This window comes from Sturnus vulgaris, chromosome 6, assembly GCF_052056855.1.
Source record: "Sturnus vulgaris isolate bStuVul1 chromosome 6, bStuVul1.hap1, whole genome shotgun sequence".
Classification (NCBI taxonomy): Eukaryota; Metazoa; Chordata; class Aves; order Passeriformes; family Sturnidae; genus Sturnus; species Sturnus vulgaris.
In genome coordinates, this window is record NC_142248.1 from 47906074 (window position 1) to 47924917 (window position 18844).

Genomic DNA, 18844 nt, shown 5'->3' on the forward strand with positions numbered 1-18844 from the left:
TTGCATTGTACCCCAGGACACAGGTTCCTGCAGGTTTTCAGTAACAAGGAGCTGGGATCGACGTCCTTTGCTTTTTGTGTGGAGTCAGGAGTGGCAGTGAAGGAGGGGGAGCAGATGGGGATGCAGCACATCCCATTCCAGGCTGGGAATCTGCAGCTCCCCAGGCTCTTCCTCTGCAGAAAGGAAGGTTCAGAATGTGCTGAACCCAGGGGGGCTCTGCAGACATTTACACACCTGAGTCATGCAATCAGGGAATCATAAATCATAGAATCAGAGAATCATAAATCACAGGGTCACGGAATCACAAATCACAGAATCAGGGAACCACAAAAAATCACAAATCTCAGGTTTAGAGTATCATAAATCACAGAACCGGGGAACCACAAATCCCAGAATCAGGGAATCACAAATCCCAGAATTAGGAGGCCACAAATCCCAGAATCAGAAAATCAAATAATCCTAAAGTGGTTTGGGAGGGCAGGAGCCGAGTCCCCACCTTGTTCCACCCCTTCCCAGGGCAGGGCTCCTCTCCTCAGTCCCAGGCTGCTCCCTGTGCCAAGGGAAGAGCTCTCGGGGGGCTCAGGGCTCTGAAGGACCAGGGATCTGCCCTGGAAGCTCCTCCCCGTGCCCAGAGGAAAAGGAATTTCCTCCTCTTATCCTAAATTCCTCCTTGCAGTGGGTAAGTGCACCCTCGGGGGTGTGAAATCCGGGATTTTCCCTCCAAGGGCGTTCTTTGCCTGCAGCTCCTGGCCGAGGGCTGAGCCAGGATCCGGGTGAGTGCCTGGCCCCGGCTCTGCCGTGGCTGTCAGTGCACACACAGCTGGGAGGGCTCCATAAAAACCAAAACCTGCTCGGCTCATCCAAGCCTCAGTCAGCTGCCATCATCACTGGGAACACGGTGTGGGCACAGGGCCAGGACCTCTCACAGCAGATTGGGATGGATGACCCTCATTTCACCATCTATGAATCCAATAAAAAAAAATGTTGTTACACTTTAATGCATTATCTGTCACGATAATGAAATTTTATTTACCATTTGCAGGAAGGTTTTCCCTCTCAGAGTTCTGCAGCCCAGCAGGATGCCAGGGCTCTGTGGAAGCTGCCAGGCAGCAGGAGAGGCTCTGGGAATGCCTGGTGTTGGATAACTGCTCCTCCAGAGCTGCTCTGCCCTGGCTCTGCTGGCTCCTTCTTTTTTCCAGGATGCGGCTGAAGGTGCAGAGAGGGGAGAAAGCTGGGAATGAACAGCTCAGGTTGTCCCTGGGGCTCCTGGGATGCATCTCTGGCACCTCCAGCTTGGACAATCTCCCCCCTTTGGCTGCCCCACGGCATTTCCCTCTCCCAGCAGGAGCTTCTCCCTCTCCAGAGCCATCCTGGAGCCCGGGAACTGGGGCTGCTGGTTCCCAGTGACCTCCTCACCCCTGCCCAGCTCTCAGCAGCCTCTGGCTCCATCCCAGCATTTGTTTTCCTGGCGTCCTTCTCTGGTTCCACCATTTCCCTGCTGAAGCATCTCCCGGTCCCTGTGTCAGCAGTGCCTGGGCTCAGCTCGTGCCCTTTGGGGCTTTCCTGCCTCCCTGCCTGCACCCAGCAATGCCATGGCTGGACTCCCTGAGTGTAGAGCTTTGCTCCGACCTCCACGATCCCATTATTCCTTCTCTCCCCAGTATTTCTCTGCCCTTTTCCCAGTTGCAGCCTCCAATTTCATTGGCTTCAGCTCATTTTAAATAACCCTCAGGGGTTGTGTTTCCACAGCACAATTCCTTGGCTGTCCCTGAGCCAGGCCAGCACAAGGCCAGACCCAGTTACACCCCAACAGCCAAAAAAATGTCCAACAACTTATCCCAAGACACAATTTACTCCCCTTCCTCTCCCTCACAGTCTGCTGAGGCAGTGATCCATAAAACTGATGAGAAATATTTATAAAGGTGACAGCCCTGACATGGAGAATTAAATCACAATACCAGAATGTGCCAATTTAGTAGCTTATGAAGTTCAAGTAAAAAAACTCAGAAAAAACAGATGAGGAACTGTCACAGCTGAGAAAAACAGGAGTGTGAGGAAATCAGAGCTGTGGGTTTGCTGCATGTGCAGAGCAGCAGCAGCAGGAGGAGGATGTGAGCCAGGGGACAGCCAGGGGACAGCAGGGGACAGCAGGGGACAGCAGGGGACAGAGCCCTGGGCAGCCCAGGGCAGCTCTGACTGTGCCACTGCTGCGTGGGGAGCCAGAGGTGCTGCAAAGAGATGAGGAAACAACAAAAACTGCAGCAGAGACAGCGGATTTGTTATTTTGTCCATAAGAGAATAACGGGGTTTGTCCTCTGGGAAAGGTGGCACAGGGAAGCACCCGAGGTGTGTGATGTGTGTGAATCCTGTGCTGTGTGTGAATCCTGTGCTGTCTGGGATTTCTGTGCTGTCTGGGATTTCTGTGCTGTGTGTGAGTTCTGTGCTGGAGCTGCACAGACCCTGCCAGGGCAGCAGGGGCCCTGTGGCACCCCTGTGCCAGGGCTGTCCCCACACAGGCACGCTGTGACAGACCCAAGCCCTGCAGAGGAGCAGCCAGCTGGCTCTGGGTGCTTGGGGAACACAATGGACAGGAGATTTGGAGCCACACAACCATTAACTCATGGAATGATTGAATCCTCCTGTGCTGGAGGGGACCTCAAATCCCCCCATTCCCACCCCTGCCATGGCAGGGACACCTCCCACTGTCCCAATGTCCAACCTGGCCTTGGGCACTGCCAGGGATCCAGGGGCAGCCACAGCAAATCTGGGAATTCCAGCCCAGCCAGGAATTCCCAATTCCCAACATCCCATCCATCCCTGCCCTCTGGCACTGGGAGCCATTCCCTGTGTCCTGTCCCTCCATCCCTTGTCCCCAGTCCCTCTCCAGCTCTCCTGGAGCCCCTTTAGGTGCCCTCAGCTCTCCCTGGATCCTTCTCCTCTCCAGGGGAACATTCCCAGCTCTCCCAGATTTCCTCACAACTTGCACAGCCTCTTCCACTTGGAGTTACTTGACATGTTTTCTGTGTTGTTTTTTTTTTTTTTGTTATTTTTTTTTTAAACACATTAACCCAGTTTTTAGGCAATTAGAAAAGAAAATGTTGCAATTACTATTAATTTGTGTTATGGTCTAGTCATTCTGTCATGTGCCTCTGCTGAAAGAAAGGAAAAAGAAAAAAGCCCTTGTTGGCTGATTGTCTACCCAGGCACCGAGTCTATTAAGAGATAAATAACCTTGATGTGCAGACACTTATCAGAGTTAGAAATCTTATGATTCACCAATTAATGTGGGAATATTAATGAAGAGCATCATGTTGAACCCTGCTTTGAATGCTGCAGGTTACCTGAATTTTATGATAAAAAACCTTCAGAGTCAAAACAAGTGTGTGAAGGTAAATGAAGTTTAATTCAATATTATATTTTCCATTCAGCTGGCGTGACAATTGTTCCAGGAAGGAACGTGAGCTCCCAGCTCGGGCAGTGCCAGGGCTGAGGTGTGACAAAATCCTGTTTGTGTCCCACCCACGCCTGGGGGCTCTGCTCCTCCCAGCCGGCTTTGCCATCACCCCTGCTCCTGTCCCACTGCAATCCAGAGGGAAATCCCATTTCAGAGCATGAGACACGTTTGAGCACTGATGTGGGATTAAATATCAGCAACCCCACCTTCAGTGGCTCCTGAATCACTGAGGGCAGGTTTAGGAACCTTGGGTCTCAAAGCTGCTCGGAAATTGCCTAAATCCAGGAAAGGTTTGCCAAGGAAGCAGGCTGAACTCAGGAGTTCTGCATTAACATTTTCCTATTTGGCTGGTAAAATACAGCTTTGAGCAGCTGTCCAGGGACCGTGTGGCTAAAAATTCATTTAATCTGAGTCTATTTAAAAAGTTCCTTCAGAATGGACTCAGGGGAACAGATTTGGCATTGGCAAGGAATGTATTCCCTGATTTAATACATCTCCCTGCTTCTAATTCTTCTGATTCTGTTATATGGAGCCACTTGTTGAAGTGCTGCAGTCGTTGAAAAACGGAATTAATTGGAACTTGATGTGGAGTAGAAACTCCTGCTGGTGTGTCTGGGTGGGGAGGGTTTTGTTCTCAGGGGCTGCTCTGGCTCAGATGTGTGAGCAGAGCAATCCTGGTGCACACCAGGTGCCCCTGGGGGCACAGGCACGGCCAGGAGGGCTCAAGGATGGGGATCAGCCCCAAGGAAGGAGCAGAGTGAACAGCCCAGGGTGCCCAGAGAGCCGGGGCGTGGTGGGAAAATCCCAGAATTGTGGAATGGTTTGGGTTGGAAATCCTGAAATCCCCCCCCAATGCCGGCCCTGCCATGGCAGGGACACCTCCCACTGTCCCAATGTCCAACCTGGCCTTGGGCATTCCAGGGATCCAGGGGCAGCCACAGCAAATCTGGGAATTCCAGGAGGAGCACAGGGAGCTGAGCAGCTGCGGCCGAGGCTGTGACAGGGACACGGCCGATATGGGACAGGGGTGTCACAGGGTGTGTCACAGGGTGTGTCACAGGGTGTGTCACACGGCTGGAGAAGCCTGGGCAGGAAGGAGTTAATGCCTTGGAAGGTGAGGCAGCACCTTTCTGGAGCCACCAGCCCTGTCCTGGTCCATGGACAGACACGGAGAGCACAGGAGAGGGGCAGGAGCCAGAGGGGTGTGGAGAGCACAGCAGATATCCCATTTCCAGAAAGATCTGACAGAACAACCAGCACATCCCCACCCATCCCGGGTGTGACAGAACAACCAGCACATCCTCACCCAGCCCAGGTGTGACAGAACAACCAGCACATCCTCACCCATCCCGGGTGTGACAGAACAACCAGCACATCCCCACCCATCCCAGGTGTGTGACAGAACAACCAGCACATCCCCACCCACCCCTGGGTGTGAGAGAACAACCAGCACATCCCCACCCACCCCTGGGTGTGACAGAACAACCAGCACATCCCCACCCATCCCGGGTGTGACAGAACAACCAGCACATCCCCACCCATCCCGGGTGTGACAGAAGAACCAGCACATCCCCACCCATCCCCTGGGTGACAGAACAACCAGCACATCCCCACCCATCCCGGGTGTGACAGAACAACCAGCACATCCTCACCCAGCCCAGGTGTGACAGAACAACCAGCACATCCCCACCCATCCCGGGTGTGACAGAACAACCAGCACATCCCCACCCAGCCCAGGGGTGACAGAAGAACCAGCACATCCTCACCCAGCCCAGGTGTGACAGAACAACCAGCACATCCCCACCCAGCCCGGGTGTGACAGAAGAACCAGCACATCCTCACCCAGCCCTGGGTGACAGAAGAACCAGCAGCTGCTCTCCCTTGCCCACGGGCAGGTGTCCCCACAGGGCTCGTGGTCCCCAGACACTCAGCTGGGTGCAGAGCCAGGGCTGGAGGTCCCTTGGCCTCCTTGCATGGTTTCCCTTCCCTCTTCCCCCCCTTCCTTTTTTTCCTGTTTTTATTTTCAGAAGAGAGATAAAACACTCACCCATGTCCCTGCTGCTCTCTGTGACCACGTTTTTTGGACCCTTTTGGTTTTTGCTGCTCTTTTCTGGCACAGACATCTTCAAATCCTGGGTGCTCCCTTCTATAAAGACAAACCCCAAAAACCATTCAAGGAGCTGTCACAATAACACCTGAGCCCCTTTCACTGAGGCTCCTCTGCAGAGTTATCTCTCTTTTTTATTCTGCATCTGATTCCTGCACTGGGGCTCGTACTGTAACTTTTAAAAATGTCATTCCTGGCATTACTTGTTGGATTGAAAATGTTATTTAAATGCATTTCACATGGACATTTATTACCAAGCTGGAAGGAAAACATTCTCTTGGAAGTTTACACAAGTTATGAACTTCACATTTGTATTTAATGGTTTCGTAGAATTGCATTGTGAGAAAACATTATAAATACGAGAAATAAAAAAATATTTCTAAAGATATTGTATAACCTTCTGGATTTATCTCCCTCTATTTACTCCATTGCTCTGAGGATCCATTAAGGCAGCAGTAATCTCATCCTAAAGACAGGATGTCATTTCTTATATCTGCATTCTGCTGCCACCCTTTAAGTGGGCTCCAAAGATCCACAAATGGCAAATAAACAAAACAGAACAAAAGAAATCAAATCAGGGAAAAAAAAAAAAAACAAACAGCCCGGAACCTGTGGTTAATCTCAAAGGAATTTTTTTTCTTTGTCACATTTAATCCCTCTACTCAGGGACCAGATTTTCTCCTGGGACACAAGAGAGCCTGGACAGGGACTGGGGACAAGGGACAGAGGGACAGAGGGACAGAGGGACAGGACACAGGGAATGGCTCCCAGTGCCAGAGGGCAGGGATGGATGGGATGTTGGGAATTGGGAATTCCTGGCTGGGCTGGAATTCCCAGATTTGCTGTGGCTGCCCCTGGATCCCTGGCAGTGCCCAAGGCCAGGTTGGACATTGGGACAGTGGGAGGTGTCCCTGCCATGGCAGGGCTGGGAATGGGGGGGATCTGATGTAATTTCCAACTGAAAGCATTCTGGGATTCTGGGATTCTGGGATTTTGGGATTCTGGGATTTTATGATTCCTTGCTGCTTTGCTGCTCCCCTCCCAGACTCAGCTCCAGGGCTGAAGCCACCAAGGTCCCTCTGGTGTCCCCCCATCAGGGACAGCCCCTGTCCCTGCCCATGGCACCCACAGAGGGTTTGCTCCTGCTCCTGTGGGACAGCAGGAAGGACAGAGGGGACAAGGGGCCCTGTCCAGCTGTGCAGAAAATCCCTCTGGGCAAAGCCAGTGTCCGTGCAGGAGCTGCAGCTTCGTTCCAGAAAAGGGCCAGAGCCCCTGGGGCACAGCCCGTGGGGTTTCTCTCTCGAGATTTTCCCTCTCCCTTCCCCATTGCTGAGGTGCCAGGAAGGTGCAGCCTCCCCAAAGCACCTGCCCCAAACCCTCTGAACCTGGAATTTCCCCCAAAGCTCAGAAACTCCAACTCCTGCAGCCCCATTTGGCCAAACTGTGCAGGCTCTGTGACAAACCTGGGCTGGAAATTAATCCCAAGGTTCAGAAATTCCCATTTGGCTGTTCCAGGAGCTGAACTGTGCAGGTTCTGTGACAAACCCGGGCTGGAAGTGGGGACAGACATCGAGCCCCACCTCAAAGCCGTTCCCAGCCATGGCCTCACGCAGGAATTGTTTGTGCAGACACCAGCACACACCTTCCCTGACACAGCCAAGCCTCCAGCTCCCCTCCCTGGCTCCGAGCAGCCTCTCTGCGTGTCCCCTTCTGCCTCCTCAGCATTTCCTGCCCTCCTCCCCTTGCTGTCCTTGTGCTGATCCCTGCGTGGCTCCTCCTGCCCAGAGTGATGCACGTGGGGATTTTGGCACCCACAGCTCCGTTCTGCCTCTCCTGCACCTACAAGCAGCTTGGAACAACGTTCAGGCACTGATGACTTCAATGGTAATGGTTTGTAGGTGGTTACTGGGATTTTAGAGTTGGTGTGGCACAATATATCAAAGCCTTATGCAGGTAAGTGAAATATCGGGGGTAGGAAGGAGCCCAGCTCCATGGCTGTGTCTCAGCTTGGCACAGCTGTGGAGCAGGAGGAGAGGAGCCCGTGGCTGTCCTGGCAGGAGCTGTGACACTCCCCAATTAATGATGGAGCACGAGGAGCACAGCCCAGCACAGGGGTGTGAGAATGGAGCTCTGGCAGCCTGCTCACTGCTCCCAGCAGAATGGATCCTTGCCAGGAGGCTGACGCTCACATTAAGGGTGGTTTCCTGTGGAAACGTTTTAATTTAGCAGTTTCTACAGGAGGATGAAGTTAAAAAGTCAATCGACAGGGTTTGTGACAGGCCAGGAAGGGGAGAGCAGTGCAGAATGGGGCTGCACTTTTTCCTGCTGTCCTAATTTTTTTTCTTCTTTTGCACAAATTCTATGTGTGAATTCTATGTACATTTACAGTTTGTGAACCCACCCCTGCCCACTGAAAAGCTTGGAATTGTGAATTAGTTCCCTCCTCCAGTAGGAGAGAGAGACACAGTCAGGAGGAAGAGGCAGCAGATGTCCCACCTGTGCCAGGGTGTGCAGGGATCCTGGAATTCCAGACTGGTTTGGGTGGGAAAGGACCTTAAATCCCCCCCAGTGCCAGCCCTGCCATGGCAGGGACACCTCCCACTGTCCCAATGTCCAACCTGGGCACTGCCAGGGATCCAGGGACAGCTCTGGGAATTCTGTGCCAGGGCGGCCCACCCTGGCAGGGAACAATTCCAGCCTGGAATCAGCTGTGGGCAGAGAAGGGAGGAGTTTGTGGAGCTGTGCTGAGCACAGCAGCACTGGGCAGCACGGGCTCGGCCATTCAGAGCCATTTCTATCTCTGCATTCAGTGCCAGGATGTCTCCTTGCACAAGGGCAGGTGTCCAGGGCCCTCCTTCAGGAGAACAGCCTGCTCCCACCCCAGCACTGTGCTGGAATTCGGCAGGAGCTGTGCATGGGCTGAGCCTGGCCTGGAGGGAGGCAGCTCCCATGTGGACACACACATTCACAGAGCTGGGGAATTACAGCTTGGGAATTCTCTCCAGGCCTGGATTTCTCCTGACTCTCAGCTCCATTCCCAGGCTGACAAGCTGACTGCAGCTTCAGTTAGGGAGGAGTCTCCCAGGGTGAGAACATGGTGACAAACAGAGTGGAATTCATCACCAACATTAACCCCTGGTGTCTTTCCCGTGGGACACATCCTGAGGTGCTGTCCCAAGGATGTTTTTCCCAATTGTCCAATGAGCTCCTGTCCTGTCCTGGCTGCACTGACACACTTTAAATCCGGGCTGTCTGTACAATAAATTGGCCTTTTTTCCCCACAGAGCTCCGTGTGTGTTGCTGTCCTTTCTCTCTCTGTGCAGGGCAGTGACCACAGTCCCAGGGCTGCAGGATCAGCTGCTGCAGGGGATGCTGGTGGAGTGCAGCCCCTGCTCTCACTGCAGCCCCTGCTCCAGGTGTTTGTATCCACCTGTACGTGTTACCTTCACTTCCCATCAGCTGAGGCTGATTCTGTGACAAAGGTACAGAATTTCCTCCTCTTCCTCCTGCTGCTGCCAGGTCCTGGTGCTCTGATCCCCCCAGCTGCACCTCTGGAGTCAATGAGCAGCTCTGGATGGAAGCACAGAGCCCCTTCCCACAGCCCAGGGTCACCAAGGGTGTCCCTGCCCAGCCTTGTCCCACCCAGGGTCTCCCTGCCCTCCCCATCTCTCACCCCCTCATGTCCCTGCAGTTCCTTGGAGTTTCGGCCCCAGTTTGATTTATTCTCTGTCTGTTCAATAACAAATGATTGTGTGTCTTGTCCCAGTGATTTAGAAGGATGAAGTGGCTTCTTCCTGGAAACCTGTGTGTGGTGAGTGCAGCCCTCCACATCCAGAAACCCAAATGTTGGTGTGGGCATGGAGCCAGGGGCATGGAACCATGGGAATGGAAACATGGGAATGGAAACATGGGAATGGAACCATGGGCATGGAAACATGGGAATGGAAACATGGGAATGGAACCATGGGAATGGAAACATGGGAATGGAACCATGGGAATAGAGCCATGGGCATGGAACCATGGGCATGGAACCATGGGAATGGAACCACAGGAATGGAACCATGGGCATGGGCTCAGGCACCCAGGAGGAGACAGGGGAAGGAGCAGGGCTCTGCTGCCCAGGAGGGGACAGGGGAAGGAGCAGGGCTCTGCTGCCCAGGAGGGGACAGGGGAAGGAGCAGGGCTCTGCTGCCCAGGAGGGGACAGGGGAAGGAGCAGGGCTCTGCTGCCCAGGAGGCTGGGCAGGAGCTGAGCACAGGTGAGGAGTGGTCCTGAGCTGTGCCACAGGACACAGGTGGCTCTCTGCCCCTCAGGGTGTCCCACCCACCCAGGGTGTTTGCAATCAGAGTCCCTGGGGTGCCAAAGCCCTCCAAGGACACAAAATCCAGCTGTTATCCCAGCCCTGCCCAGCCCACCACTGACCCTGTCCTTGTTCCATCCCTCACCGTTGCCCAGGCAGCACTGAGACCTTCCCAGCCATCCAATCCCAGAAATGTGCTCTGGCAGCATGGAAACCTTCCCTGCCACCCCAGAATTGCCTCTCCTGGCTCATCCAGAGGGGATCCCCAGGGAGCTCCCGTGGGACATTGCTGGGGCTGTGTCTCACAGGGGTCCCAGGGGAGCCTCTCTGCACCGAACCCTGGGGAGGTCTCGGAGTCCCTCCTGCACTCTGCCCCCACCCGGGATGAGCAGGATGCTGCCAGGCTCTCCAGGTTTGTCCCCTCTCCACCCCGTGGGGCTGATCCCTGATCTCCTGCTGCCCTGCAGGCCCCTCATGCTGCTGGAGCCCCCAGGACACGGAGCAGTGGCTCCTTCCCTGTTGGCACTGCAGGATTTTATCCTCCAGAACCCCCTCGGGCCCTCACAGCCATTCTCTGCTGCTTTTTAACCACAATAAACTCACTCCTGGCACATCGTGAACCTCTCTGCAGCACCTTCCCATAACAATATATTTAATTGAGTTAACTGGCTAAATGTGAGAGACTCATTTTTATGCTGTTCTGATTTTTTTATATTATAACCACTGGAGGAGTTTTGCATCACTTTTACACGTTATTTTCCTTCAGACATTGATAATTGTTATCTCCTTTTAAAGAGAGCACTTAAGGCTATTTGCTTCATCTCCTTTCGAACATTACTCTCAAGCCCGTTTAAGCATTCACCATTCAAATCCAGCACTTCAGAGTAGAGAGAAATAAAATAAAAGCCAAGTTGTTTTTTCTTTTTTTTTTTTTTTTTTTCAATTGGAGGAGCCAAGATGAGAATGATGCCTGTAAAAGCTGGTTATTTGTATCCATCAGTGCCCAGGACTATGCAGGTAGCTGTAAAAAGCAGCTCCCTGTGCAGCAGAGACTGAAGAGAAGCTGAGGGCAGAGCTCAGCAGGGCTGCAGGGGACAGGGACAGGGACAGGGCACGGCTGGAACTGGGCCAGAGGGGTCAGGCTGGATTTTGGGAAAGGTTTTTCCCTCCCCCAGAGGGTGCTGGCACTGCCCAGGCTCCCCAGGGAATTCCAGAGCTCCAGGAGAGTTTGGACACCAGGGATGCCAGGGTGGGATTGTTGGGGGGTCTGTGCAGGGACAGGGACTGGGATGATCCCTGGGGGTCCCAGCTCAGGATATTCTGGGATTCTCTGGTTCTCTGTCGCCAGGCTGTGGGAACATCCTCGGAAATGTTCCCCAGACAGGAGACCTGGCACTGTGGGCTCTGTTTGATGGGCTCGGGGTGTCCATTAAAGGCTGGACTTGACCTGGGCTCCCCTCCAGAGGGACCCACACGAGGCTGAGCTGGGGGACACCTCTGGAATTGCTGTGCCCGGGGCTCTGGCAGAATCCATCCCTCCCTCGCTGCAGCCGCTCCTCTGCCTCCCCGATGCATAATGCATCAGCTCCATCGCGGCTGATGAATGAGGGCACCGCTGCTAGGGAGCCGAGCTGCTGCTTTTCTCCTGCCTCGAAGCTTCACAAGAGCATTTGAAAAATGTGTTTAATCCATCCAGCACGGTCTCGGGAGAATCCAGGCTTCAGCTTTAATTCTGCACTGCTGCTGCTGAGCCTGGACAGCACCGGGAGCCCTGGCGCAGCGCGGGGACGGGAGTTCGGAACTGGGAGAGAATTTCCAGGGCGGAGCAGGGGTGAAGTGATGAACGCTTCCAAGTGATGGATCCTGGCAAAGAGCCTCCACCAGGCCCATTCCAGCAGCCACACACGTCTCTGTGCTGGCCACAGCCCTGCTGGGTCCCCGGCCGTGCCCCGCTGGTGCCAGCGGTGCCTGAGCTGCTCGGAATCCGCTCCTTTCTCCTGGGAAGTCTGAACCTCTGGGGAGCAGTTAATTGCTGGCGCTGGTCTTTAATTAGCTCTGCATATTGCTTTTCATTTTGGGTGGGCCTGGGATGATAAATGGTGTGTTTGAACCTCCACATCCATTGCAGTTAATGGAATTGTGGAAGCTTTTCCTCTCAGCCCTTACTCCGTGCCCAGCGTCTGACTCACAGACAAGGCGTAAATGTAATTTATTGTCACCACGGTGGCAACTTTTACAATTACAGCGGTCCCAGCTCGGCTCCCTGGCACTCACCCTGCTTTATTTACATCTCCATTCATTTGTAAGCTGGTTATTACGCTCACTAAATTCTTGGGGAAGGAAAACAAAAGAAAAGCCATATTTATTCGCATTTTATTTTATTAGGAGCTCTCTGTGAGGTGTCTGCAGGTCCTGGCATCACCCTCTGGCCAGGTCCTGTCACCAGCAGGAGGGGACAGCTCCAAGTGTAGGATTGTGCTCAGAAGTGACACGGAGGGAACTGCAGCAGCAGAAATGCTTTGGGGTTGGGAAGAAGTGACGGTGCAGGGAGGAGCAGCATTAGCCAGGATTCCAGGACAGAGCCAGCCCAGAGGAGGGAGGAACCTGGCACACTTTGTAGGGCTTTGGGACTCTAAAACCTTCTGGGGAGGCTCTGCAGCCCGGAGCTCGGATCTCTTTGTTTGGGTGTCCCACACTTTCTGTATTTGGGGCTGTTACAAACACCCTCATTGTCCTCAGCAGTTTGCCCTGGATGTTTTTATTGACAGTTTTTCCTGCAACTTCCCTCAAAAACCTGTGCTAAAGTTTCACTCCCTCTTCGTTGTAAATTGGAGCTGTTGTGTTGATTACCCAAGTCACACTGGATTAATTTCTTGCCATATCTCATTAGAAATCCATCTTTAAACGGGGTTTGTAAACTCCCCTGACTCATTTTCAGTGTTCTAGATTTACACATTGCTGCTCCTGCTTTATTTTTGTTTTCAGGCTAAAAAAGACTCATATACTTAAATATGATTTGCTAATTCTGCAGAATCATAAATATCTGTGAAAAATGCCAGATATCCTCTCTGGGTTGATGTGGGAACACTTCAATGCTGCCTCACATATTCTCAGCTGCTGTGGCACCCGCTCGTGGCTCTCCAAGAGGGAAAAATGAATTCTCCTCATGCCAGGTTTTTATGGCTGACATCATGGGCTGACACCCACCCCAGCTCCCAACCCCTGCGCTGAAAAATGCGCAAGAACCTCAGGGAGAAGAATTCCTGAGAAATGAGAAAGACAACGCACAACGGATAAAAATACCGGGGATAAAAAATGCTCTGCAGCGTCAGAAATTGCTGTTCGGGAGGAAACACGAGGCTGAGACAGGAGACTCGTGTTCTGGGGACACGAGATCAGTGCTGCAGCACGGGCTGGAGCCATTGGCATTCCGGGCAGGGACCCGGGGCACAGTGCCAGCCCTGCCCCTCCCCGCCTCCCCTGGCCGGCAAATGCCCTCAGTGGTGACATTCCGAGCCAGGTGACACATCACCTGTACTGCTCCGTGTCCTGCAGATGTGGCTGTGGCAAGGATCAAGCACTCGGTGGGAAAGGCATTTTTTAGATGTATTGCTACATCAGGAATGTTGAGAGCCTGAGGCTTTTAATGGAAACATATTTATAATTTAAAAAAAAGGAAAAAAATGCCACGACTGTCAAGTTTGAGCATTGTAGTGGAGGGAGGAAGAAAGATAAAAATGGTTGAAACATTAAAAAAAACATTAAAAACATTAAAAAACAATGTGTGGGCCCAGTTCCTTCTCTGGGAGAGAACTGCAGTGACACAAAGGGCACAGGAGCTGGGTGTGAGGGAAGCCAGGTCCCACAGGAGCTGGGTGTCACAGGAGCTGGGTGTCACAGGGGCTGGGTGTCACAGGGGCTGGGTGTCACAGGAGCTGGGTGTCACAGGGGCTGGGTGTCACAGGGGCTGGGTGTCACAGGAGCTGGGTGTCACAGGGGCTGGGTGTCACAGGGGCTGGGTGTCACAGGGGCTGGGTGTCACAGGAGCTGGGTGTCACAGGGGCTGGGTGTCACACACAGCTGGGTGTCACAGGAGCTGGGTGTCACAGGGGCTGGGTGTCACAGGGGCTGGGTGTCACAGGAGCTGGGTGTCACAGGGGCTGGGTGTCACAGGGGCTGGGTGTCACACAGCTGGGTGTCACAGGGGCTGGGTGTCACAGGAGCTGGGTGTCACAGGAGCTGGGTGTCACACACAGCTGGGTGTCACACAGTTGGGTGTCACACACAGCTGGGTGTCACAGGAGCTGGGTGTCACAGGGGCTGGGTGTCACAGGGGCTGGGGCTGAGATAAGCTGGGGCTGAGATAAGCTGGGGCTGAGATAAGCTGGGGCTGAGATAAGCTGGGGCTGAGATAAGCTGGCTCTAAGGACACCAGGTCCCACAGGAGCCCAGCCCAGCCTTGGGGTGGGCTCAGGGCACAGGACCCATCCTGGCCCAGCCTGGCACTGCCTGGCCCAGCCTGGCACCCTGTAGGAATTCCAGCCACTCTCCTCCCCCTGTGCCTTACCCAGCTGCCATTTTTCATGTCTCAAGCATTAAATTATTTTACCAACAAACGATTCTCGTGCCCAGGAGTTTGCTCCGATGGGTCCTGGGGGTGCAGAGCCCCCCTGGCTCCACCTCTGGGTGCCACAGCTCCAGGGCCAGCAGCCCTGCAGCGTTCCCGGGAATGTCCCCAGGGCTCCCCGCTGGAATTTATCGCCCATTTGCTTGTGTTGAACAAGTGGTGACCGGCTGAAGGAAGCGTGTCAAATATTTGAAATTACTGCTCTTAGAAATTAATGGCACGTTTTCCTACGGCGTTTCAGCAGCTCTGCAGCTCCTGTTCTGCTTTTCACTGGCCAAGGTTGGTGGGTTTAACAGTCAAAAGAAAAGCAGAACAATGTAGGGATGAAGGTGATTGTGTTCATGTGATTTAGGAGAATAATTTGAGGGAAAGGGAATACATTGTGAGACACAGAGCCTGTAATTCCGCAGCATAATTTTATTATTGTTACCAAAATTGGCTTCATCTCAGTTACTTTAGCCCTTAGAAAGTTTGAACAGATGGCATCTCTTGCTCTAACTGTATATCTAATTTAGCTCTCATGACTTTTTGATTATGTATATTTGAATTAATGGGCTTCTCTATTTGTTCCATCATCGGGTTAATGGTGTTCAAAAGGCGTGGATAGGTATCAATTCTGCCTTGGTCAACAGTCAAAAGTAAATGAAATTTGCTACCAGAAAATGCTGCTGAACAGTGAAATAACTCCACTGGGGATAAATTGATCTTTGCTAAATCAGGCACAGCTCTTGGCTGCCAAACCCACACAGCAAAGGAATGGAGGTGAATGGGGAGTGAGTGCTCCCTGCACCACAGGTGCCAATACTGTATCAATATTCCAATTTCCCCATGGAAAGGGTGGGCAGGGATTGGGAGTGCCCATCCCTGGAGGTGTCACCTGGGGGTGGCACTCGGAGCTCTGGGCTGGGCACAGGGTGGGCACTGGGCACAGCTGGGACTCAGGCTGGGAGGATTTTCCTGTCCCAGTGCTCCTGGGATTCTGTGGTATGACAGCACATCAGCATTCCATGAATCTTTAGGGGGAAAAGCAGGGCCAGGTGGAGTTTTTTCCATGTCACAGCAAGGAGGACCCGCCCTCCTGGTTTCCCTTTGGAAAAGAAAGCAGCGAGCTCAGAAATCCTGCGGGGTGCAGGGGCTGCAGCTCTGGGGGGCAGCAGGAAAAGCTTTGTTGGAGTCTGGAAAGCAGAAGCTCCTTGGAATTCCTCAGAGGATGTAGGGATTGAATGAAAACATTTAGAGAAATTAAAGTATATTATGGCACACAGACATGAAGTAGAAATTCGTGTCTCTAAGGTTTGGGTTTAAGTAAGTAGAAATATTATTAAGTCACATAGAGATGAAGTAGGAGTTTAAGTAAGGATATGTTTTAAGTTTTTTAAAAGATAAAAAGCCTTAGAATCTAGTGGAAAATTTAGGCCTGAGTGAAAGTTCAGAAACTTAGCCCTAGACTTCATAAAAACATAGTAAGAACATTGATAACGTTTTTTTAATAGAACAAGACAGAATTATTGGTGTGAATAGATAGAGCTGTACACACAAATTATGCATCAGGACTAGCACTACTTTTGTACTATAAAACTAGAATTTTAATAGTTTTACAAAATTGTTTTAGGTTCATGTTTTTAGTTTATTGGATTATTTATGAATAAAAATCCTTTGCATTGGGGTGGAAGAGGCATCCTCTGTTATTGTTATCATTACTACAACTACACATGGAAGAAGAAAGTCTGCTGTCCTTCCTTCCTTCCTTCCTTCCTGGAATCCTTCCTGGAATCCTGGAATCCTGGAATCCTTCCTGGAATCCTCCCCTCTCCCCATGTCCATGTGCAGCCCAGCACTTTACCAGGAAGTTTTTATGTTGTTTTTTACTGCAATTCAGAGCTCTGGGAACAAAATCCTGCTCAGCTGTGCCTGTGTTTCCTGTGGAAACAAATCCTGTGTCTGAGCAGCCCTGACCAGCAGTGAGTGCTGCCTCTGAGCAGCTGCTGGGAGCAAATTCCATTCAGCTCCTCTGGTTCTGTTGTTTTTTTCCCCGTGTTTTTAAAGCTGTTTTATCTCTCTGTATTTCCCCATATGCTACAGAGAGTTTCAGTCACTCACCTCCTGACACTCAGCAGCACATCCAAAACCCTCACAAAACCTCTCTGCTCTCAGGGGCCACGGGCTCTGAGGTTTCCCTCTCTGAGGTATTTGAGGGGGCAGGTAATTTTATTTAAAATAAAATAAAATAAAATAAAATAAAATAAAATAAAATAAAATAAAATAAAATAAAATAAAATAAAATAAAATAAAAGTAAACCCAGAATTGTGTGTGGAGTTTTGTGTTTTTCCCCCATTTTGGCCAATCTGGCACCATTCCCAGCTGGAGATTTTGGCTCCAAACCCTTCAGAGGGGTGGTGACCTGCAATCCAGTGACACCACAGCCCAGAAGGAACATTTACCACTTTAAGGACTTAAAAAAGGTTTCAGTTATTGAAGCCAATTATCCTCACCAAATGTCTCCAGTCCCCTGTGGGTGGGAAGCAGAGGTGATGCTCTGAAAGAGAGAATTTGGAAAAAAATCAGAATCAGAGAATCAGAATGATTATAAAGCAGCATCTTCCTTAAATAAAGCCCAAGCTGGGATATAGTTAGCAGCGACTCTGCACTGCATTTCTGCCTTCTGGGTTTGATTTCTAGAAAACCTGTGGGTTTAAAGTTGGCATGGCAGGATCTCAGGGACAGCCCCCATCCCGTGTCAGCTGTTGGGGCCCAGCCTGCCCCGACCCCAGGATGGTGTTGGGGAAGTGGCTGAATAAAAATCAATGGGAGTGACTAAAGGGCTGGAAACTGAAAGCTTCAGTCAGGAGAAATAAAAGGGGTGCACAAGGGCAAAACATAAAACTTAACAAAACACCTGCTGACAGTAATCCTTCAGAAATTCGATGTTTGCAGGTCTGTGTAGCTCCCTTAGAAGGCCCCAAAATGGGGTTGATCACACACTTTATATAGAGTATGATGGAATGTTCTAGAAAGCTTCCAGCCAATCACAGGCTGTTGTGTAATCTCTATTTGTGTTTTTCCCATAATCCTTTTCATTTTCCTTGTTTCTCTCCATAACTGGATTGGATGTTATCTGCCTTGGCTAATCAGTGCCCAGGGGTTTATTTTGGCTGTTCACAATCTGTTCCTTCCAGAATAATTTACAGCACCCAGTGCTTTTCCAGCTCCTGAGGTCACTGCAGCTGGGCCTGACTGCCCAGGACTGCCAGGGAATGTGTGTGACCAGGGATAATCCAGGGAATGTGTGTGATCAGGGATAATCCAGGGAACCTGTGTGACCAGGGATAATCCAGGGAACCTGTGTGACCTTGGATAATCCAGGGAACCTGTGTGATCAGGGATAATCCAGGGAATCTGTGTGGTCTGGGCTCCCCTGCCATGGTGCCAAAGGACCCGCTCAGGGTTTCTCTCCCAAACCACACAGCAGGATTTCTCTCAGCCAGGCACATCTCCAAGTTTAGATTCTCGTTATGCAGGAGATTTCCATTGGCTCAGTGAAAGCTCTGGAATCCCGAGGTGAAAGCTCTGGAATCCCGAGGTGAAAGCTCTGGAATCCCAAAATGAAAGCTCTGGAATCCCAAGGTGAAAGCTCTAGAATCCCGAGGTGAAAGCTGTGGAATCCCAAGGTGAAAGCTCTGGAATCCCAAGTGCTGCTGGCGAGGCTGTGCCCAGCTGTGCCCTGTGGCACCTGGGGCAGCTCCCTCCAGGTGGGGTCACAGGTGGCACCACAGCCCCACACCTGGGCTGCCTCCTGCAGCTCCTGGGCATTCCCAGCACCTTGTCCTGGAAGGGCCTGGGGGATGAGCCCAGCTCTGCTCTGGGAAATGGGGCTTGGCCTGGGGGAGAGGGAATTCACTGCTGCAGATGCTTCCCTTGGAACTCCCTTGGGATCAGTCTCTGAGTGAGTGGGCACAGGGAATGGGCAGAGAGGGGAGTCCAGAGGCAGACAGATAAATGGATATATGGATAAATTATAGATAGATAGATAGACAGATGAATATATAGATAAATGCATAGGTAAATGAATAGATAAGTAAATGAACAGATAGATGAATAGACAGGAAGGCAGGTGGGAAGGAAGGCAGGCAGGTGATAAAACACCTGAGTTGCACACTGCTACCCTTTCAGCCCCAAGGAACCAATGCTGGACTCACCCCAGCCTGACAAGTTTAGTATTTCTCTCAGTTTATCTATCAAAATATAGCAAGAAAAGTTGTTTTTTTGTTGTTGTTTTTTTTTTTCCCCAAGGATTATATGAAAAACCCCTGCAAGTCTTTACTGCAGGAAGTCATCAAGCACTTTGGAATTTTGGA